The following is a 23,577-nucleotide window of genomic DNA, read 5'->3' as shown; positions in this document are numbered from 1 at the left end:
AAATTTATCTGACTACGCAGATGTACCTAAAGTAATCTAAATCAGCAGTTAAGCTTCAAAGAAGGTCCATCAACCCTCTTGACCCATTTGTGGTAACAGGTTAGATCATTAAAGGCCTTTAAGTGCTTTCAGACTGCTGAGACATTATTTGCATTGTTAAGATGCAGGATGGGAAAATTCCTTCTTTGTTCTCTTGCTCTCTTCCAACTTTCACTCACAGCGCCATAATTGATGTGTATATTGGGATGTCCAAACTCTTTACTGCATAAGTGAAGGTAAAATGGAGCAGTTGAGAAAAACAGACTGTGAACCAGTAGGTTTCTGATGTATTTTTTTTTTTTAAGATGCAAAAACAGGACTTTCTTTAGAGTGACTAAATATCTTCAGGAATAATGCTTGAAAGCACCAAATATAATCTCAGATTAATGGCCTGATAGACCTGGTAAGTTTTGAGACTAGGTATATTACTAAGTGTAACTGCTAAGTTGTTTGGTTTTTTTTTTCCTTTTTCTTTCTCCTGAAACAGCTTCTGGACTTGTAATTCAACTTTTTAAGAGAGTGAGTGTGTGTGTGTGTGTGTGTGTGTGTCTCATTTGTGCTCGTGTCCTGTTACAGTGTGTAGAGACTGTGGAGTATTTTTCATAGGCATTCCTTACGCATGGAAAGGCCTATTTGTAAATGACTCTGGAACTATTATATGTCCCTTCTAAGTGGTATTCTATAGGTTCACTGTCACTGAAGTGTTTCCACATATTTAGTTTCCTTTACTACTTATAATGTTTCCCAATTTTACTTAACTATTGAATTATACAGCATTGGCACCATTGTCCCTTTATTCTGCGTTTCTTGGGAGTGAGTTGATGAACTAAATGCAGGTAATATGATCTATGAGGGCTGTTTTAGAGAAAGGAGCTGCCTCAAAATCCCTAGCCTTATTCTATTTTTACTCTTCCCTTCTGAATATAAAAGATTTTAAGCAGCTTTAGATTTCTGCTTTATGCAGAAGATTCCAGTACATGACACCGTACAATACACAAACTTGCAAATTGCAAACCATCTTGCATTGTGTTCTTACTAGGATGTTTTATGTTCTTTCCAGTACAGATACTTTGGATAAGGTCTTATAACTAAGAATCATGACCTTAGTCTTTATTTTTCTGTTTGAGAATTATTAGTTATAGTGTGTTATTCATTTGCTATGAGTGCAGAACAGCAGTGTTGCTAGGACAGTCACAATTTGGGAAGGAAGCCACTGTTTAAGCTGCGAACTTTAGACCTAAAGTTGTGCAAATCCATTTTTTCCACTTATATCTTTGTTGTCTGCCAATGGTGTTGTTGGTAACTGTGTAGTATCTTCCAAAGCAAGCAATCATGAAAACAAAGTGTTGGCATCGCTGACATAATGAACCTTGAGAATGGAACTTTGAAAATAAGCAAATAACACTCTTCCCATAAGTGAGTATTTCCAAGGCTTTGTGCAAGGCAGTTAAACCGTACGGGAGTGGAGAATCAGTGAAGAAAAGAACAAATTGTGGTGCCATTGCAGTTGACAGTAAAACTTCATTGGACCAGGGCATGAGCAGACATCCCGTTGATCAGCATATAGGCATCTATTTGGAATCTTCTGCTTCTTGGCATTTCCCTACAGAACAACTGAAAAATTTCCTAGTGGATTATTCAAAGCTTAGAAACATTAAATTATAATAACTAAAGATCTGAATCCCCATGTCTGTGGCTAGTTTTTGACTCTATTAAGTTGATGGAAGTCATTCAAAATGTTGACACGGACAGGTCGGTGTTGGCTTTTTGAAATTTTTGTCAGGAAACATTGATGAAGGGAAGGAGAAGAGAGAGTTTATCGGGTGTTTCTGTGGATCCTGCTTATCGCGTTCAATGCAATCATCTATCTCTTTCTCTTATCTCCTGTTATCTGAGTTCTTATTCATCCGTTGGCTCTAGACTGCAGCCACTTGCTTTTGAACTCTGCTATCTCTTTGCTGCAGCTGTACCATGCCTAGTAGAGTGGGAATTGCGCCTATAGGTGTTAGTGGAATGGAACTGGATAATGAGCATACTGGAGCAGGAAAAAAAAAATAAATCTTATGTTTCATGAAGTAGTGCTTTGCAGTTGATACATGAAAGTGAACTGCTCCTGTGTGTTCTCGCTGAATGATTGGCAAATTATGTTTAAATAAAATTGGAGGGCTGGAAGGAACCTACAGATTCTTGTAATCAGAAAAGCAGCTCAAAAACACTTTGAGCGTCCCATATGCTGTATGGCTTAGTATCTATGCAATGAAAGGTCAATAAAAGAAGACAAACAATATGAAGTAATGGAATTTGTTTGTTTTGATCATTTTTAACCTTCATAGTTTTTAGTCCTTTATCTTACCCAAAATATGCAGTCTTTTGACTTTTAGCTTAGGTAACATGTAAAATCATGAGAACTGATTGTAATTCCTAATAATTTGCAGCTAGTTTATCTATATTATAATTAAAAATGGAGTTTGAACTCTGTTTCTTATGCTCTTGGTGAGGACGTGAATTCGGAGCAAAATTTGCATAATAACATTTGCTTTTGTCGGTGTTCAGAGCAGGAATATAATTAAAAAGGTGAAAGGCTTAAGAGATGATGGTTCATAATGTACTTATTAAAACTCTGATTAAAATAAAATGTCTAAGGAAAAAGGATTAAGCTGCTTTAGTGTTTCATTTTTGATTTTTCTCATTATATTTGTGGTGAGCAGATGACTCAACAGTGCTGTAAGAGAAAAAGCATCCTAAGCTACTGCTGCTTGGGCAAACCTATTCAACTGGAGTTTTTAACAGCTGTTCCCAAGCTTCATTAAGGCTCATTATGAGTTGTCATGTAGTAGAGAACTTATATTTTCAGATGATCTGTGCACAGCAGTAGAGATAAAAGTCTATCTTAAGGCTGCACTAAAAAGAACAGAAGATGTACATATTAAAAATAGATTACTGAAATTCCCTAATTAGCTAGCATAGACCTTAAAAGCAAAGCGCAATCAGTGAGTTTTAAAGAGAGAGGGGGGAAAAATGACTCATCTGTAGCTGGATTCTTTGACTCGAGCCTGACATACTCATTAATAAGGATTATTTACCAATTACCTTTTAATAATATATGCGTACTTATAGCACATGTTCATGTGTTTTTATTTCACCAAAATCTAATGGCCAGATAGTCTCTTGTAGAATTATCTTCAGATCTGGCTTATATGGCAAAAGAAAGGAAAACAGTCATTCCAGTCTAATTTTTGATTGAAACTTTGCAAAATATTTGGTTCCAAGTTGACACATCCCATGAGTTTAAGTTTTGAGGCTAAACAGAGCTTCGAATGTGAATAACTGACTCTTTGGGATTTGGATTTTGCAGATATTTTCTAAGCTCAGTACTTTGTTATTGTCAGTGACAATAACAAATATTATGCAACAGGTAATTTCACTTGCTTTGTTGTATGTTCATTCATAAAACCGATGCATTATCTGGTATAATTAATAGGTTGCTCTTGCTAAGGAGAAACAATCTAAAGGGCATGATGTCTTTCGGGCCAAGACTGAGATGTGTTTGCTGTGCTTGCATAGTGCCTGCTTATAGTAAAGGCCAATAATAACTAGAACTATCAGTGTCAGCATCCTCTGCATAAAGATTCTCCCCAAATTGTATCATTCTGTGAATCAGCCTTAAAGTAGTTCTTCCTTCTGCGTAACTGCAATTGGCTACAAACAGGATCTCTTCCTTTTGGAAATGGTACCTGGTAGAAGGTCTGTATGTAAGAAAAATGCCTGAAGCAGGAGGATGTTGTGAAACAGCAACCTTACAGCTGGGGAAAGCTTTGTAGATATTCGAACATGAAACTCCCTTAGGACACAAGGAGAGATGTGAAAATAAACTGTGCAGAGTGCTTGAAAAGATATCTCTTAACCAAAAAGGTCTGGAGGATAGGAGTAGAAGTGTCCAGCAGGAGGCTGCAGAGGGCACAGAAAATAAGAAACCACCAAATCACAGTAAAAGCGATATATAAATACTGTCAAGAAGACTTTTATGAAGGATTAGATGGGATAGAGAAGGCTAGAAGGGAGAGAATATGAAGGAGAAGAGAGGAAAGACAAAACGAACATTTTGTTCTTCTTGGAAATATGTTCAGACAGAAGTTGCTTCACTTATAAAGAATCTTCTCCAGGAAGTTAATTAGCTTTGTCACTCAGCTGTCGTAAACCAGATTATTGAACTGTTTCATATTTGAAATTCTTTAAACTAACATCTTGACATTGCCAGTAGGTGTGTTAATAATCTGAAGACATGAGAAGAATTTATTAGCTTTGGTGTGCCTGTCTGTGAAATGTAGTAGAGAGTTAACTTCATATTATCCAAACACAGCTTGAGCTTTCTCCTGAAAGGTTCTAATTGCATTTTGAAAATGCTATTAGCTTACTTTGAGGTAGCAAATAGCAATATCGTTGTGTGGGAGGCTCCGTGTACATAATAATGAATCCTAATGGAGCAAATGGCAGTTTCATGAGTGCCACACTGCTAAAGAGAAGAGTGAAAAGGGGAAAGAATTTGTATTATTATTTTCAGCTAGCAGCTTCCAGCATTCTCTGCAATGATTTGAATGCAGACTTAGGATGTTTTGATTGCTGTCTAAGTGCTGATTTGGGCTGAAAGTGTGTTGTAAATGGTCGTATTGGTTTATTTGGTATGTTTGCTTTCTCCTACTAGAATGAAAATCTTTATTCACAATAGAGATATTGATTTCAGCAATACCTATTTCACAGGAATATGTAAGTGTTGCTGTGCAGCATTATTTACTGTTTAAATTTGAGGGCTTTCTTCCTTCACCATTTGTATACTAGTTTTTCCTTTTCACCATATTCATCACCATATAAATATCCAGTAACAAAATATATTGCCATACGTCTCGTGTAAAGTATCCATGCCCTCCAAACTGGAGTATGTTAAGTTTTTCATCATTTAGATGCTAACATTGTATCCCTTCTCCCTTTTTGACCACTGGCTTAGTCTTCAGGACAGACTGGTCCCTGTTTTCTGTGGCTACGGCCAATCTCTTTGAACTTCAGTCTCTTCTCTAAGTTGATTCTTGTTTTATTTAATTTATTAACTTCCATTTGCTGCATTTTAATATCTTATTCCATTCTGTTCACTCACTCATGGTTAACGTTTAGGTCTTGTCTATTAAATCTGACTGATACCTCTGTTACGCTCTTTTCTTCATGAAGAAGAAAGTCTCAAAGAGACTGCGGTCTATAGTAGCCCACAGGATGCAAAATGCAGGGAAATCCCACTCTGATCCAGCAGTTGGTACAGCATACCTAGACCGATTGCATTCTTCCAGGATTTTAACCCAAATAATGAGATTAACTCAGTTCATGCTCTACTGTGTATAAAGTAATATTATTTCTGAAGTCTTATAGCTTGTCTGAATTCTCCTCCCTTGACCTGTTAGCCACGTTCCTTTTTAATGCAGTCCGGGATACCATTTGCTTTCTCAGCTTCAAGCACACATTGGTGGCTTATGTCCAGCTTTTCATCCAGCAGAACCCCTAAATTCTCTCAGTCCTTTCCTTGACCAGTCTGTATTGATAGTGAGAGTTGCCCTGACCCATGTGCATGACATTGCACTTGACCTTGTTGATCCTTATGATGTTCACGTGGGCCTGCTTTAGCTTGTCAAGGTCCATCTGCATGGCATCCCCTCTAGCTATAGGTGGCACCCCTTAGCTTGGTGTGATCTGCCAGCTTGTTGAGGGTGTACTTGATCTCTCTATGTTATTAATAAAGATATTGAAAGGTATCAGTCCCAATATGGGCACCTGAGGGACATTGCTTGTTACTGAGCTCCATGTTGATGCTGAGCTATTAGAAAGCTCTACAGTTTGCAAATTTTGCTTTGTAAAATAAATTCATGGACTGTTTTGATAAGTGGTTTCATAGCTGACCTACTCTTGTTTCCTTCATGTGGGATTTGATGATCTGGGATTTGCCTCGCTGACAGCGCAGCCTTGTGGGCCACTTCAAGGGTGAATTCAAAATGCTGTCACTTGAGTTGGTACTCAAGAGAAGCCTATCGAAGAGTTTTGGGCAAGATCTATATTCTCAAAGTGTCAACCGGGTACTGTTTTTCGTAGTTCTGTAATGAGATCTTCATCCTGAGATACTAAAGAACTACAAAAAAAAAAATTATATACATGTTTTTCTATGACAAAGATTTTCTCAATTCCCATCTAACAATATTTTCTTGCATTTCCAGTGAAATATTTTGTTGTACTCCAATCCAGTCTTATAGCATGTGATTCATGAAGAATAACAGGAGTGTAAAAATATTATGAAATTTTCTTCTTATGTTCTCCAACTTTGTCTGGCAGATGGTAGTACTGCTTGTAGATCATTCTTTACAAAGCAAGCAGTGCACAGCTCTGCCAACTTTATCATGTTGTACTTCAGATTCATCTCTGGCCAGCTTGGTACATCCACTTATAACTCATAGTCTCTGAGGCTCAGCTGTGCATCTGACATTCCAGACTTAAATCTTTCTTATCATCCATCATACCTTTACTTATCTTACATGAGTAGCCTGTTCCTATGAGGCAATAATTAAACTCTCATTTTCTCTTTTTAATCCCCCTTTGACAAGCCACTTATCTTCTCTTTTGAGAATTTTTGTAAAAATTCATTGTCCTTCTCCCAAGTTATTCCCTATGCTTATCAGTCTCGTGGCTTGCCGCCCTAGGAGCGTGCTCCTCACTTGCTTTTTGAATTTGACTGAAGATCTGCTCAGTTCATCATTTTTCTTGTTTATCACTGCATCTTCTGCTCGTCACTCACATGCCCTTTTCTTTCTTTCAGTGCAACACCTGTACTTAGAAAAGCTTGTGTGCCCTTTTACAGAGACAACTTTCTACTGCTTCTATTCAACTTCATACATAAGTGTTTGGGATTGTAGTAGAAATAATCCAAATTAATAATCCAAATTACATTAATTGACTTCACCAGGTATGCAGAGAGTCAAAATGTAAGATAAATAGCTCAGTTAGTTCTAATGTTCTAACAGGATTCAGATTGTGTCCCATTCCGTTAAAAGTATTAATTTCAGTAGCATTTGAAATATGCGTAGTAGGTATAAGCAGGTGCGTTGGAGTCATACACGAGCTCATCACCATTATCATTTCTTACAGTAGTATACACCATTGGTTTTTATTTTCATCTGATGAAACTTTAAAGACTCACATACTTGGTAACTATAACACTAGAAGCTGTATGTGTGCTGAAAATGTGTATGTTTCATTCAGAGGGAAAAATAATAATAATAATAATTTAAAAAACTTTTATTCTAGATAACGAGTCTCAGAATACATATAAAAATAACAGGATGAAATACACACCCCTGATTTAGAGAATTCCTTGCAGATGGAAAGGTTGTGATCATAGTTTTCAGAAATAAGGATCACTGATGCAACTTTGTCCAATGAATGGTCATGCAAATTTTATTAGAAACTTCAAGGAGGCCAGGGTTTTATCCTATATCTTTTAAAGAGATTTTCCATATCCTGTGTCACTTTGCATATCAGCCTGGATGATAAATGATGGCATTATTCCACAGAAAAGGTACCCTTGAATTTCTTCCTCTGGCTAGAATTTTAAAGAAAGATTAAGATAAAAAGAATTTTTAGGCTTCACTTTGCAAGGCTGCCCAGAGGGTTGATTGCCTAAGTTTAATGTAAATCATTTTGAAAACCTCAGTGTCTCTCTCTCTTTCCTTTGTCCTTGGGACTATAGAAGTACTGGCTACTGTTGTAACTGATTTATTTGTAGTAGCACCAGACCTCCTGCTCATTCTGTTTGCAGGCTCTGACGTTAACGTCGCTTCCTGTGTGAAAGAGAACTTTTGCTCCTTAGAGACTGGGTATGTTGGAATAATCAGAGAACTACATAGCGTTGGAAAGCAAATCGAAGGGTCATGCAAGTTGCTCACTTGCAAATTTTTCTTGCTCCTGCAGTTTGAACAAAGCAAGCCTCTCACCTGCAGGGTCTTGAACAGAATCTGTAGGAAGAATGGGCGCCATCAGTTAAGATTAAATAAAAAAAAAAAACACAGAACCCCCAAAAAAACATCCACCAAACACAAAAAACCTCAAAAAGATGAAGGCTACTTTTTTTTACCAACTGTAAGGATGTGATTTTTCCTGATTTTTTTTTTTTAATTCATAACAGATAGTGTTAATTATTTTTAAAAATGAATAATTAATTATCGCCAATAACTGCTAATCCAGCAATGCATTAAGTACACTTCATTGCCTAAGGTAAGGTCCTTATGTGAATTATTGTGATTTCTATGAATTCTTGGACTTCAATGGATAGCTTGGCTTTCTGCCAGGAAGAAATACTTCAAAATGACTTGGTTTTTATTAATTACTTAGATAGTGTCATCTCAAGTATAGTTTATATTATGGTAATATCTAGTATGTATCAACTTCATAGTCAAAACTATAAGCTCCACCAATATAAGTCAAAACATCCTCTTTTTAATAGGTAAATACTAATAGCTGATAAATTTAAGTGTAAATTTCTCATGCAAGAAATTTAGTACTGTGTGTAGGATCCAAAGAACCTTAACCTGAATGAAAGACAACATAATAATTTGAAAACAATGGTGAACAAGGACTTTAATAACTTTCAGGATCCAATATACATTAACATTTTAGTTTGTCATTAGCAAACTAGGTGCTACTGTTATGTGCTAAATAGGTGTAGGATTTGATAAAATTGCCGCTGTTCGGTTAGAAAACACTTGATCAGGAAATGGCATCTGACTATTGAAAATGCTGTTAAGTTTAAAGCCCTTTCTTAAAGCCATTTCTAAGTTATTTATATTATAGTTTGTCAAGCACTGTTATAATCTTGATTAATCCTTATTTAAAAATAATATTTTTTGTTCACAAACAGCATAACCTTTCTGAAAAATCTACCTCTCTATAAAATAAAGTAATAATTTTAGACTGCTTTCAGCTCTGAACATGTACAAACCGAATACTTTGTGACAAGGTTTGAGTGCTTAAAACTTCTTTGAACTCCTGTAAATCACGCATTTTGCTTTGCAGGCAGTGATTAATGAACAATTATTTTATACCAGTGACTGAAAGAGCTATTCCTACTTGAGGCTGAATAGGAAGCTAAATTCCTGCAGCCTACCAGCCGTCAGCATAACTAAGAGTAGCTGCAAGCAAGGGTGGAGAAAAGGGTACTTTGCTTCAGGACAAGTTTATGTCTGTATTGTATTTTATGAGAACTACCTTGATCGAATAGCTTGGCTACCAAAATGCCACTAAAGCATTCTATGTTTGAAATACGGTGATAGCTCTCCCATGGATATTCTTGCTCAAGGTTTAAACATGCAAAATCCTTGAAAGCCTACAGACAGCTCAGAGTTCCGTTCTTTTAATCTTGAAGGAGGAAGGAGGAGTGGGAGAGATTCCTTCTTTACTGTAAAGGATTTTAGAATATGTTTGTTGTTTGCTTCAAAATAATCACTTGGGCTTAGAAAGACGATAGGTATCTTTAATAAGGAAAGAACAAATACTAGAATTGATTAGCTTTTCTGGGAATTTTGTTCTAAACCTCTTAAACATTTTATTTTTATTCTTGCTTACATAGGTTTTTCATGTCCATGTGAAACATCTGTCCGTGCACTTCTGTAGGTGTTTTGTGTGTATTCTTCTTCCTTTGGACTTTAGGTGAAGGACTCGGTTTTGGTTTTATGCCCTCAACTTGCAATCAGCTCTCAGACTGCTTGTAAGGATTAGCTGTTGGAGTATAATGTATGCTGTAATCAAAGTAATGTACTGTGTTCGTTAAACTTGATCTTGGAAAAATCGGTTTTGTTCCATGGTTTGTTTGTGGAAATGTGGAAGAGGGATGAACTTGAAAGCAGGAGTGTTTTTCAGCTCTCTTTCTTATTATGGTATTAATCGGTTGGAGAATTGGGTGATATTCATGTTCATTCCAGGTTGTTTCTATTTGGAGGAGAATTTGGTAACAAAGGCTGGCAGTTTTGACACTCCTCATCCAAATAATGTGGATGTGTATGATATAACTGATCTGAAAGCCATCAACTCCTGTTGAAAAACTTACTGCTTCTCCAGCAGGAGTCTCTCACAGCTCTCTCACAGCTGCGTGTTTCTAGTGCTCCTCTGGGCACGTTCACATTGTGAAGCCTCTTCTGATCCCTTCACCTGCTTTGGGAGCACAGACTCTCATAACTCTGCTTTATGTCTGCTCTCAGTTTCGGTACTTCCATTTCACTGTAAGATTTTGTTGTGAGAGATGGTTGCCATCTCTGTATAAATAAATGTTATATATATAAAATCTTCAGAGTTTTATATATGTAGAGAGGGAGCAATTGGCATGCTGAGAGAGAAAATATGAAATGGTTTATCTGTACTGTAGAGAAATTGATATTGTTTTTACATGCATTAGGAAGAAAAAGGACTGAAGGCTCACAAAGGAGAACAGAGAGCCTACAAAGATCGGAAAAGTGTTTGAACTAAATAACTCTTCATTTTGACATTTGGTGTAGGCAAAAAAAATTGGAACAGCTCAGCTTGCTTTAAGGATGTAAAGCAAAAGGATAAAAGTTATTGATTTATCGTGGGTGGAAATGATGGGTCACTTATGAACCATGCAGATCAATATTAGGTGTGGGTTTTTTTTAATTAATTCTGTACCTACATGACTTAAAGTGGCAAATTTAAAGCCATTAATTCTTCAGTAGGACTGTACAGGAGGTCTGGCTGATCTCCACACTGAATGTTTTGTCTAACTTAAATGTTTTAAGCTATCTGAATTTGCGCAACTGTTTTCAAAGCAGAGGGTGTTAAATGGATGGCAAGGCCTTCCAGCAGCGTTCGGTTAAGGAAAGGTCTGACTTTGGGTTGAGACGTTAGAGCAAGCACAGTCTGCAGGGGTGCAAAATATCTGTCGGGAGCCGTACCTGAGCCAATCTGTCAGAGTCCTGCCAGGTTGCTCCTGTAAGTGGTCTGTGCTGGGGGCTCTGATCCTTACAAACCTAAATGAAGGGACTGCATGTCCGTCTCACTTCAGCACTCTCCTTTCAGTAAATGTTTTCCCTCTATTGATTATGTGACTAGCTTTATTGATCAGGCAGAAAAGCCAGCCTGGCAAGCTGGGCGCTAAAGTAGGTCTGGAGAGATCTGGCGCAGTTGCCTGGCTCAGATGGGGATCCTTTCTGCCTTTTGAGATATTGGCAAATCACTTGATCTCTGCCAGCTCCCCAGGTGTAGTCTGCAGAGAAAAGACTGCTGACCTTGAAATCAGCCTAATTCTGGAATAGCTTTTCTACTTGGAGGAAAACCAACAACCTCCCTAGCCCAATCTGCTTTAAAGGTGGAGGGAGACCATGTACACAAGTACTATAATTTCGTTTCCTAATCTAAGCTCCCACTGTAGTCAGTAATGGGAAAAAAAAAAATAAAAAATCTCTGTCATGTCAGACTCATTCTCAAATAACTGTGTTTAATTGAATATTGTACATAGAAATACTTGCAGTTGTTTGGGTTTCAGAAACAGCCAGTAAATTGCTGTTTCAGTGAAAATTTGCATCAATGCACTCTTCTTGCATGCTGAGATTTTAAGTCGCCTACTGTATATTTGTTGGCAAGGTCAAATAACATGGTTTCCGTGGAGAGGAGTCTGTAAGCGTAAAGCATATTCCAGCAAATCTTTTTGCTGACTGATTCAGAGACCATAATGTTGAAAACAGTGTATCTATTGACAACTTTGTGAATAGTAAAAATGCATGGCTATGGGAAATTTTGTGGTTTGTATTTCCTTAACGTTGTGTGCCTGTGGACTGAAAACTCTCATATTATTGTAGTGAGATGATTAAAATGTTTTGCAGTACCAGGACCTAATGAGCTACATGGGGATTTTCAATGCCAGTTTCATTCTGATCTGGTGTAAGAGGAGCCGTCTTTCTTTTATTTCAAAAATGGGGGAAAATGAGAGAGCAATAATAGTGAAGATGGAAAAGGTATGCAATTCAAGTACTTTATTTCTCCATCAATATCTCTTATTTCTCCTTACAATTATTTTAGTACCAAGAAAATAATCAATAAAGGACAATCAAATGTCATCAAGAGGTTGAAACTCTATGTAGAATCCTTCTGTGCTGCTAAACTTGACAGTAATTTAGCGTGTAATAGTGTTGAAGGCTATCACTTCACTCTTGCATATATGTAGGTTGACCATATTTTCTGCGTACCTCAAAAAAACAAGTTAGTGAAATGTGCTACTAAAGCTAATAGTCAAGGCCAGCAATATCCATGTGTTTGTACTCAGACTGGTGTATCATAGGGAACACTACTGCAACAAGTCCTGTAGCTGCTGCAGACTGGGCTTTAATCCTCATGTCATAGCTCTAAGCTTAATTCTGCTTCTCTCAGAACTTTTAAAATATTGTTTTAATGTGTATATATATTTTTTTTTCATTCAGTATGGTCGAATTTTCTTGTGCATGATGACTGTATCTGTGAATTAAACTCCAGACAATTGTTTTTGAACTCATTTCAATTTAGATCTGGCAAATGGAGCAAGCTAGTAGACCTGGAATAAATAGTCTCAAAATGACATGGGATTGAATGCCTCCAGTCATCATTACTGCTTACAGAAATAAAGGCTGCAGGTTGCTGTGAGCTGGCAAGGAAGACCATGTGGATTTGAGACTCGCTGCCCAGCTTTTGGCAATTGGCAGTGCTCTGACCATAGAGCTACACTCCGTAGATCAGTGGGGCAACAGGTTTTGAGAGGTAGTCATGTCCTTCATATCGGTGTATGCAGATCACTCACTGTGCTACTGATCATGAAAAAAACAGTTTTAAGTCCCTGCTTATTTTTGTGCATGGTAGAATACGCGCTGGCTTTAGTGTAAGAGTGTCAGGATGATATGTGCTTCTGGAAGATTTTTGCTGTAGGTTGAGAGATGGAAGCACTGCCACCCTGTCAAGGTGGTCAGATTATCAAATGTTTTATATCGTGTTTGCATATCGTCCCCACCACAGAAATCAATGCTTTCCACACAATAGCTTTACGTGAGGCTTCAAAAAAAGCTCAAGTGGATGCAGCACTTGATTAGAAAATGACTTTAGAGGACTGTGATTTTTCAGTAAGGTTTTTTTTTTGAGTGCATCAATGGATATCTTCAATTTCCTCTTCTTTATGCAGATTCACGTTGCAGCAGAAATATGAACTACCTTCACCCTAGCTGAAAGCTTTAAAATCTAGTTCAGAATGTTTTGTGGCAATCTCACTTAACCTAGAAGCAATATTGGTAGCTTTCTTCTTAATTACGTATTCTCCTTTATTAATGAGACACCCCACCATTATTCAAGCAACAAAATATGCACATTTGGTCATGCTGTTTTACTTCTTTCCCTGCATGCTGCTTTTTAAGGTGGAATGCTTGCTGTGCCGAGACCTAAACCTAAGCTAAGTGGCCATTAAGACATTTAACCTTCTTTCTTTTCCTTCAAAATTCTACTTAGGAAAAGTGTATGTTTTTTAAGCTATAGCTAATTTTTAAGAGATGCAGGCTGAGACACCTGCATCCCCAGGCAGGTGATGCAAGAAAATCAAACAAGGTCTTTGCTTTCCTTCATAACTTTACACTCCCTTCATTTTTCCAGTCTCTTAAATATTATTAATATGGGGTTAAAAAAAAGCATTCTACTTTTATCATTTTATAATTGCTTTTAGACTTAATTGAGGACCAAAAGGAGTTCATCTCATGGAGTGTTCTTGATATGCAGTCCTTGGACTACCCTGGAAACTGTTTTTGACCATTAAACTCCTGGCAAATCTAGTGTTAGTGGTGCTGAACAAAACCCTGAGGCACTTTGGCATTAATGAAATGGAAGAAGCACCTTGTGACTCTAACTTTAATCACCAGAATGTGTAACAAAAATAGCTGCAATGAAAGTGAGAACAACCACAGAAAAAAAAAAAAACCCACACAGGTTTTGCAGCGAAAAAAACTCTATAAAATTGCACATTGTAAAAATGGAGTCATGGTACATATCAAGACTTACAGAATTTGACACACATTTCTTACTTGTATTTTTTTTTGTTTTAGTATTATTCATGAAAGGAGGAGAAAGTACCTTTTTCTTTGTGCCAAGAAGACCATAAACATAGAGGAGAAAGTGAAATACTTTCACATTGCAATGCTAAGAAAAATACCTGAGTCACGTATGTGGTAGCTGTATAATACCTTCTAATCTGCTGCATGTGAGATTGGAGAACATCCAGTTTTCAACATGCAAACCCAAAATATTTAAGTTCAGTGTTTACAAGGTGCTCAGCTGTCAGTTCCTCTTAAACACTGTGTGTGTGTCTCCTCTCCTTGGCTAGAGGAAATCAAACTTTGGGGCTGGTTGCTGTGCTTAAGGACTTAAAGCTAGGCAAACCTGTTTTGTTCTTCCTTTTGAGGTTCCCCAGTTATCAAATATGCTTAGTTTTTAGGTGATATGAAAGGCTATATCCATAAAAATGGATGTTTGGGAACATCTGAATTGAGTTTTGACATTTTTTTTCAGCAATCGCAAAACTCTAAATAGATTTGAGAAAAAGGGGGGAAAAAAAATCAGCTTGAGCCTATGTAATCGCATGAGGTTATGACCTAAGGAGTTGAGAAAAACACAGCAGATGGAGGTGTGGGGTAAGTAAAAATGTATTAAATGCTGCAAACACTGCATTTAGGGTTTGGTTTTTTTATGTTACAGGGAGTACTTGGAATAGTGACTATTGTAGGAGCTTCACAGAAATAAGGAAAATGCATGCTTAATTCTTGCCATACTTAAGAAAAATGCTATAGGTGTTTTAATATTGGTTTGGAGGAAAATAACTGGAGTTTTTAATGCAAATAAGTTAAAAATCCAGGAAGTGGCAAGTTCAGGCTACTAAAGGAAAATATAATTGTTAACATTTGCTTTGATTCTTCTTGCAGAAAAACACTTTTTTTTGCGTTGAGGGTAAAAAAAGTTGAGAGTAAAGGCTGATCTCGTTTCAGTTAAAAGCAGTAAAATAGAAAGTGAATATTTGTTTGTTGTACATGAGTGACACTGAGTTGTAGTGAAAAATGCTTTGCAAGGGGAGGAAATTCAGAAGTGACTTAAACAGTAGAACCAAGGAGCTGGTCCATGACCTGGATCCTCTTAGCTGTAGCTCCTGGTCCTCCAATCCTGACATACAAGGAAAACACAGCAGCTGAAACCTTGCACCTGAGCTGGGAGGTCCTGAGGATGTCACAGTACCTGTTGATTGCTTGGGTAGATGCATCTGCCCGATACTATGGAAAATATTAGCCCATGTGCTGAAATTAGAATGTTCTGCTAGATGACTGTGCAGTGCTGTGTGTGATGGAGTGAGCTGCTTTGAAGGCTGTCGGTGTTACACAGATGCTGAAATACAGCTGTTCTGAGAAGAGGCTGATGTTAAGCATTTACCAAATGCTTCCCTGAACCAAGGTGTGGAGGTGAATCTAAGTTCCAACTGCTGTGCACTTCATATGAAAGTCTTCCTACATGGTTCAATACTTGGATGTAGTCTCTGATCGACTTATCTTTGTACACATCAATTTTCTCTCTGTGTTCTCTTGTGCGGTCAGGAGGCAAAGGTTTTTCAGCATTTCTCACAGGACTTGGGTAAAAGTAAGCAAGAAAGTAAGAGGAGCAGAGATGTGACTCTCCAATTGGAAATGCCAGATGTGAAAAGAAGTTTTCGATGTTTACTCTAAGGATTTTCTCCTTGCCAAACGACACTTACGCTTACAAGATTAGATGTCCCAGCAGCATATGTCTAGAATTTGTGATGGCAGTTGGACGTCCCTTCTAGACCTAAAAATTTTAATGCTGCTTCTGGCTTCTCTGTCATAAAATTTAAATGAGAGCCTCTAATTCTTTCCGAGTGCCAAAAATATTTTGTAAACAATATTTTGCAGTGGAGAGCCTGGGCTTCTGGGATATTGAGAGGAGTTATTGTTAGACAATAGACTGTCTCTAAGTGAACCTATAAACAGGATTATAGCAAAAAAATAAAAGGAAGAAATGTGAATTGCCTCCTAAATAAGTGAACTAGGTCATAATAAGTAGAAAGGAGTGAGAGTGAGACAAAATGCCATAAAAGAGAGATGTAGGGTTTATGCAGCAATGCGTGGATTTGCCTATACTAGGTAAACAGGAAACTATTAAAACATGCTGCTCTGTTTCAAGCTCTTTAATTCTATGCATTTGACAGTAAAGTGAACTTCTTAGTTTGGAAAAATTCCAGAAGTGTGTTGCTGCTTTGTTCTTTTCTCACAAAGCAAATTCTCTTTGTTATTTGTGACTTTGATTGCAAAGGCAGAAAGATCTAATTTAGTATATGCTTGCTAATGTATTTAGGTTACTATCTCGATAAGCTCAATTAGGAATCAGTCTAAATTAAACTAGACCAGAGTAGTTTATAAATGTAGCTAGTTTGAAAGCCGGTAGATAATGCCTATTTCTTAGTTTCTTTTTTTCTATTTTTCTGCTTAAGAATGTTAATATTCGCATTCAAAGCAATTATGATACATAGTCACAGTTGTTTATGAAATCATTGAATGGTTTGAGTTGGAAGGGACCTTTTAAAGATCATCCAGTTCCATGACAGGGACAACTTCCACTGGATCAGGTTGCTCAAAGCCTCATCCAACCTGGCCTTGAACGCCTCCGGGGAGGGATGTAGTCTGAATCTCTGCCCCCTTTCAGCTTAAAATCATTACCCCTCATCCTATCACTGCTCGCTCTGTAAAGACAACCTCCCCCTTGGTTTCCTGTAGCCCCCTTTAAGGACTGGAAGCTGCTCTAAGGTCTCCCCAGAGCCTTCTGTTCTCCAGACTGAACAACCCCAACTCTGTCAGCCTGTCCTCATGCAGGAGGTGCTCCAGCCCTCGGATTAGCATCATGGGCTTCTTCTGGGCTTGCTCCAAGAGGTCAGTGTTCTTTCTGTACTGAGGACTCCAGAACTGAACGCAGCACTCCAGGTGAGGTCTCGCAAGAGCAGAGAGGGAGAATCACTTAAAGCATTTGTTGATCTACCTGGCTAATGGGAGACCTTAATCTGTTGTGGAAAAGAAATGTAAAAAAAAAAGATTCTGTGGGAGTTTGAAAGGTATTTTTTTCCTTTTCTGTGTTTTTTTTTTTTCCTAGTAACAATTCTGTACAGATGGCAGGAGAAACTTGAGCAACTTCAGGCTGTGACTTCATGGTATATCAAAGCCCCGTTACATATGCTTATTTTCAAGTAAACAAATTCATATCTGAAAAAACGATTTTTTTCCCCCTCTACCTTTAAATATACTTCCAGTTGCTTGATTTCTTGCATTGCATGATACAAACAGTGCATAAGCTCAAGCGTTTTGCCTTTTAAGGCAAAGTTGAAGGTTTTAAACTTAGTTTAAAAGTTTAAGGTAAAAAGTGATAAAGTAGCATGTGCTGCTTAATGACAAGATGTGACCGAAGAAGTTACTCACACAATTATGTGAGAATAATGCAAATAATAATGAAAATGAAAGTAGCAACTACTGAAAGTGAGGGGGACAGTGTCTCACTAAAAAAAAAAAAATATGTATGTGAGGTTTTATAAATATCTATAAAAATAAAGGAAATTATGTACGAGTTGAGTTGTAAATGCTTACCAGACAATTAAATATGCATTAGGAAGAAATAAATAGAATTGTGATTTCCTTAAAGTCTCAGAATATTAGGTAGATTCTAGAGGATTGCAAATATGATAATGGTGTGCTGTATTTAATATGGGTAAATTAAATGACCAGGATAATTATAGGCTTGCCAGACCAATATTAATCCAGGCAAGATAATGAAGAGCCTGATATGAGACTCAATTAATACGAAATTAAAATAAGTTATAAGATAATTAATGCCAATTGGCATGCGTTTATAGACAATAGATTTTCTTAAACTCATTTTATCTCCTCTGATGAGATAACACGTTTGGTTTGTAACTGTAGTGTTATTAATGCAATGGAAGTATGTAGAGCATTTGACTTGCTACCATCTGGCATTTTTAGCTAAGAAAAATAAGCAAATGTGCAGCATATTAACTGGATGGAAAATAGTAATTGATAGGGTTCAAAATGTACTTATAAATCAGAAATCATACCTCTGAAGTAGAAGAAAAATTAATTCAAGTATTGAAAAAAAACCCTGTAAATGCAAATGACTGAGGTAATGGTAAATCTTTGGAGAGGGAAGGAAAACAGAGGTGTTTGATTATGTTGAATATATGCAAGGTTACGTGTTTGGAAATAACGAATGACTGTCATTTGTACTTGGTTGGGTTTGGTAGTAACTCTAAGAAGTTGTCTTGATGGTACGTGTGAGCTGTGTCTGTGTCTACCAGTTATAATATCATAGAATCGTAGAAGGATTTGTGTTGGAGAGGACCTTAAAGATCATCCAGTTCCAAAGCCCAAAGATGTCCAAAGGGACACTTCCCAGTGAATCATTGTTATCTTCAAGACGATGCTCAAGCCTGTAGCCTAGCAGGTAGGCAAGCCAAAAAAATACATCTGCCATTCTCGTTTGTTGACTGTGGCACCGTCATGGACTGCCCCAACCAGGCAAGGGACGATCGCTGCTGTGTTCTGGCTGGAGAGGCTCTGTGAGTGCACCCGTGGGCTGAGGCACATCTTGGAAGAGGGCTCTGCTGGATGCACATTTGTTCACAGCTGCTGCTGTGGAGAGAGGGAGGTGTAACACAGCTGGGAAGGAAGGCATTGCTCCTAAAGTGGATGTCAGGTCATTAATGGCCCTCATGAGGACCACAGCTCCTGCCCATGGGCCCAGGACAGAGCTGAAGTACATCCCGCTTGGCTCCCTTTCCCTTAGGAAATGGCAGTCCATCATCTGTGCCCTGTTGCTGGTCTGGCTCCTGCAGCCTTGCTGTCCTTTAAATATGCATTGTGTATCCAAAGGGCAGATACTGGACTCCCTCTGCCTTGTCTCAGTCTTCCACACAGGCTGGTTAGATCTTGCTGGGTTTGAGGGTGCCTGAAGACATAATATCAGGTACCCAAGGTATTTACAAGCCAAATGAGGAAACCAGGAGTCCAGGTACCTTCTTGGGTTTTTGCAGGCAGTGTATGGTAAACAATTTTGGCAGTACGTGCTTTGTTTCTACCAATTCTGCTTTTAGGCTGGGGAGGGCAACTTCTAGGTTATAACAAGATGTGCATGAAAATGCTGCTCTGAAGCTGGCGTTACGGCTTTTGCTTTGCTCATTGCTGGACAGTAGAGTAGCCTCGTGGAAAAAACAGGCAGATATGAGCACTGGTTAACAGCCCACCCACCCACCTAATTTCCAGAAGATACTTCACTGTGATCAGCATCATCTGAGCCTGTTTGTGCTGTCAGATTGGCAGTTTTCCTAACAAAAAAATTATTCCGTTAAATTTCAGTAGTTAAAATATCTTTGTTACTTTTGACTTAATGCCTACAAATATATTAATGTTTTAAAACCTGCTGCTCTGTATGGTAGTCTGTATAGTTCGAAGTCCATTCCAGGCTCGGTATTCTGTCCTTCCTGGGAAGCAGAGATAATTCCCAGTTTAAAAGGAAGGCTGATTTCACATGCAAATTAGGGGAATAATGAGGCATCCAGAAAAAAAAGAAGAATCAAAATGAAGGGAAATACAGATAATCACTTTCAATTGAAAAACAGTTGAACTGAAGAAGATGGATAATTTGATAATACATTGTAGTGAGATGTTGAAGTGGAGCATGCTTCTCTGAAGAAGAAAGCAAGATGTGCTCAAGATTGAACAGCTGAATAGATGTAAATGAAATCTCTTTCTCAGTAAAAGTGCAATCTAGTTTCCCTTGTTTTAAAAGTTCAACTTTATTGCTCTATTTTCTCGATTCCATTGTGTCACGGAATGGCTTCTATCTAGGGATCATCTCTGCTTTAAAGAGACTCTTAAAGAAGTTTTTATTCCTGAGAGAAAAGAGAGAGGTGCAAAAAGTGTGTGTTTAAGTATGCTTAATCAAAATAAAATCTTCTCCTTTAAGCCCAGTGCATGTTGTAAAATTATAGTTGTGTGCTGTCTGAAATGCTCCCTGTAAGAAGAGATCCCACCTTTCCCCTGTAAACTTAATAGTGGAAAGTCATGGTAAGTCTGTAATCACTAAATCCAGTATATATGCATTTAAATAAAGTTTGGGAAGACGGTAAGCTTAACGTCCTTTATCATGTTTGGGCTCCTTAACTGCAAGTTAAGTGTTTGAATTTGTCTTCCACCTCCTTTTAATTGAGTATTTGGAGAAGAGAGAGGAAAACAAAAAGGAAATGGGAAGAGAGTTTGGAAACATTCCTTGAAAAGACAGAAGAAACTTTCTTCCCTGAGCTCATGAACTGACAAGGCTGACCTCGCTAGCAGCTAGTTGCTGTCTGTTTGTCATTACTTCTGACAGATTACAGAAATTTACTTTGACCACTTATTTATTCTGCTGTTGTCATTTAGGTCATAACCTTGAAGCAACGAATTTCACAGACTAATTGCCCTATGCAGGGAAGAAGGGATGATAAATGGAGTTGTGAATGTTCCTTTTTTACTTGTCTGAGTGGTCATCTTTTGCAAGAAGAGATGAATAGAAATTAATAAATTACATTTTCTGGCAGTTTGTTATATTTCTTCGAGAATCTCTTCCTTGCTGTGCCACTGGGGTATAGACTGAACACTTCTAATCACATCTATCACCTGTCTCTGAATTAATCAGCTATCAACTGTTCTTTTTGAAATGAAAAATCTTCAAGCGGGCACAATATACCACTTGAGTATAAATTTGATTTGTATAATGAATTTATACTATCTTTCACCTTATTCTATTCCCTTTCTAATGTAGAATAGCAGCGTGTTACTTTTTTTGACTGTTACAATACATTGAACATGGTTTCATTTGGGATTCAGACATTTCCAGAGCAAAATGTCTTTAATGTGTTACCGATTCATGTGTAGATGTTAGTTTACAACATCATCTTCACTGCTATTTGTTTTCCTTTATTTCTTCAGCAAAGTGGTTTTCGATACCCTTTTCAGTATCTGGAGGATGCACGAAGCATCTCGTACTAACTTTATTTCATGCGGTAAATGTAATTTTATGGATGGGATTTTCTTCTGGTCTAATCAAAGTCCTCTGAGAAATCCTACAGGGCAAAATTTTTGGACCCACGCTGTTCTGTTTGTGTGTTACTTTAAAGTTGCCATCGTGCAGAAATAAAACTGCAGCTAGCTGGTTGGGGTGATGACATGCAGGTTTCTTTTTCCATCTGAGCTGACACCAGGGAAGCAATTTCTGCCTTGATTAGATGCCTACCATGACTTTTAGGCTGGTTGCTTGAGGATGACCTGTACTTAAATTGTGAGGAAAAGGAGTGGATTTTCAGCTGACCCCCGCTGCATTCTGAATGACGCTCTGGACTCTGTGCTGCTGCAGATGGCAGCTTGGAGCAGCCCCATGTCACTGTGCAGGGCTTTTCAGTTGTTTGGGCTTCTGAATTAGCTTTGTGTTATCTTATTTCAGGCCGATGAACCTGGGCTGTCTCTTGTAGGTCTCTAATGGGGTTAATAGAAGGGTAGAGCTTGGTCAGTTGTGCCTCAATAAGCCTGGGAGAGATGGAGGAGACAGAGGGAGGAATTTGAAAAGTTGTAAGCAAAATGTCCTTGAGAGCAGATTTGTAGCTCCTGCTGAGGGAAATGTTCTCTAGATCAGCCACTACTTTACTGAAGAAAAGCACTGGGACGGAGTCAGCATGTAGAGCCTTTTTTTCTTGGAGATTTGTCCAAGGAGGATTCATTCATGCTTTGATTTCCTGTGCCCTACAGATAGTCCTGAATGGATGGGCTCGCTTGGGCTCCGAAGGAGAGCGAGACTGACAAACAAACACGTATGACTGGCTGGCTGGATGTTGCCCACCAGAATTTTGATTAATGCTATACTATAAGTCTGTAGTCGAAGCCTGGGAAAAAAAAAAACCCAAGCCTTTTAAAAAATCCACAAAGAAGTTCAAGAATGTTGAAAGATCAATGATGGAAGTAATCCAATCAAGATTTAACCTTTCATCTCGTTCAAAATGTCGTTTTTGGGGAATCTACTGAAAAATCAGTTACTTTATCTGTAGCGTTCAAGTACCAAACATTTTCCCCCTTAGTTTTGGAATTTTTAACTTTAAATTGTGCTGGAGGATATTTAGGGATTTTTCTTTTTGAGGGGTATCAAGGAGTTGTTACCGTAATGTTACATAAAAATGTGACACAAGATACAGCATGATTTCTTCTGAGGCATATACAGTGTTTATAAAGCCTTTTAAGGGAAAAAGTGTACTGATTGCATTCTGTAAATATGAACTGTCTTGCATAAAATATCATAAACATTAAAACTGCTGCTTCCATTACAAGATAATGTACAGAGTTGCTTTTAGGAGGAACACAGCTATACCAGTGGCACAAATACTGTTCTGGTAAGTCTTAGAAGCATACTCTGAGAACTGTAGCGGCTGAGTAGCATTGTATTATTTTACCACCACTTACTTGAAAACATTCACGGTAACAATGGAACTTAAGAGGAGATCGAGAGGAAATTTCACTGTCTAGTCAGATTTTGACAGTCAGTAAAGAGGCACCCAATTCTTGCTGCTTTAAATTGAAATGGGATTTTGATTGGCATGATTGTGTTAGGGGAACATGCCTTCACCCTTCCTTTTTTGCTCTTGACCTACAGGGAACTATCTAGAGCGTGGTGATTCTTACATATTTAATATTATGTTTTTCTGAACACTGGAAGCTCCATCTTTTGGTGCAATCCCCTTTCTCCCCCATACTCACTATCCTTGCTCTGAGCATCATAGGGAAACTAGCTTAGTAAAGAGAGTTATCTTTAAGCAAGGTGTATCAGCAGCTACTTCTTAATGCCCTCTCATAAAGGGACTAGTGGGTGGAATGATGCCTCAGGAATGCATGGAAGTTCCTGCAGTGCTTTGTCTCATGTTCAGGGCTGTCTGGTATGTTCTCACAATGTCTCATTATGCAGAGACTTTAGCTAGAGCCGTTACTGCTATAATATTCTAATGGTAGTTTTCACAGCAGAGAAATCTAGTATTTGAATTGCTTATCCTTCCCAGGATTTACCACTTAGTGAAGTATTTTTCTCGAATCTGTGTGTGGGATGTTACTGTGTTATGATATATGATGTATCTGCAACTTACAATTGTGAACAGAACTGATTTTTCTGTTTTGTTCACGTTCAATTTAAATGTACAGTCTTGGAATCATTATTAGTAAATAAAATAGCAAGTGGGTGTCTTATATTTTTTAAGTGTAATCTACTATTTCACTGAGTTAAGTAAACAGTGTTAATGGAGTTTGTTCCCATCTAGGTTTGCTTTGGCATATCAGTTAAAACATGCGACACTCATGCAATGTGGGTAAG

Source organism: Cuculus canorus, chromosome 4 (genome assembly GCF_017976375.1).
Source record: "Cuculus canorus isolate bCucCan1 chromosome 4, bCucCan1.pri, whole genome shotgun sequence".
In the NCBI taxonomy this organism is placed as follows: domain Eukaryota; kingdom Metazoa; phylum Chordata; class Aves; order Cuculiformes; family Cuculidae; genus Cuculus; species Cuculus canorus.
Note: the sequence above shows the minus strand (reverse complement) of the source record.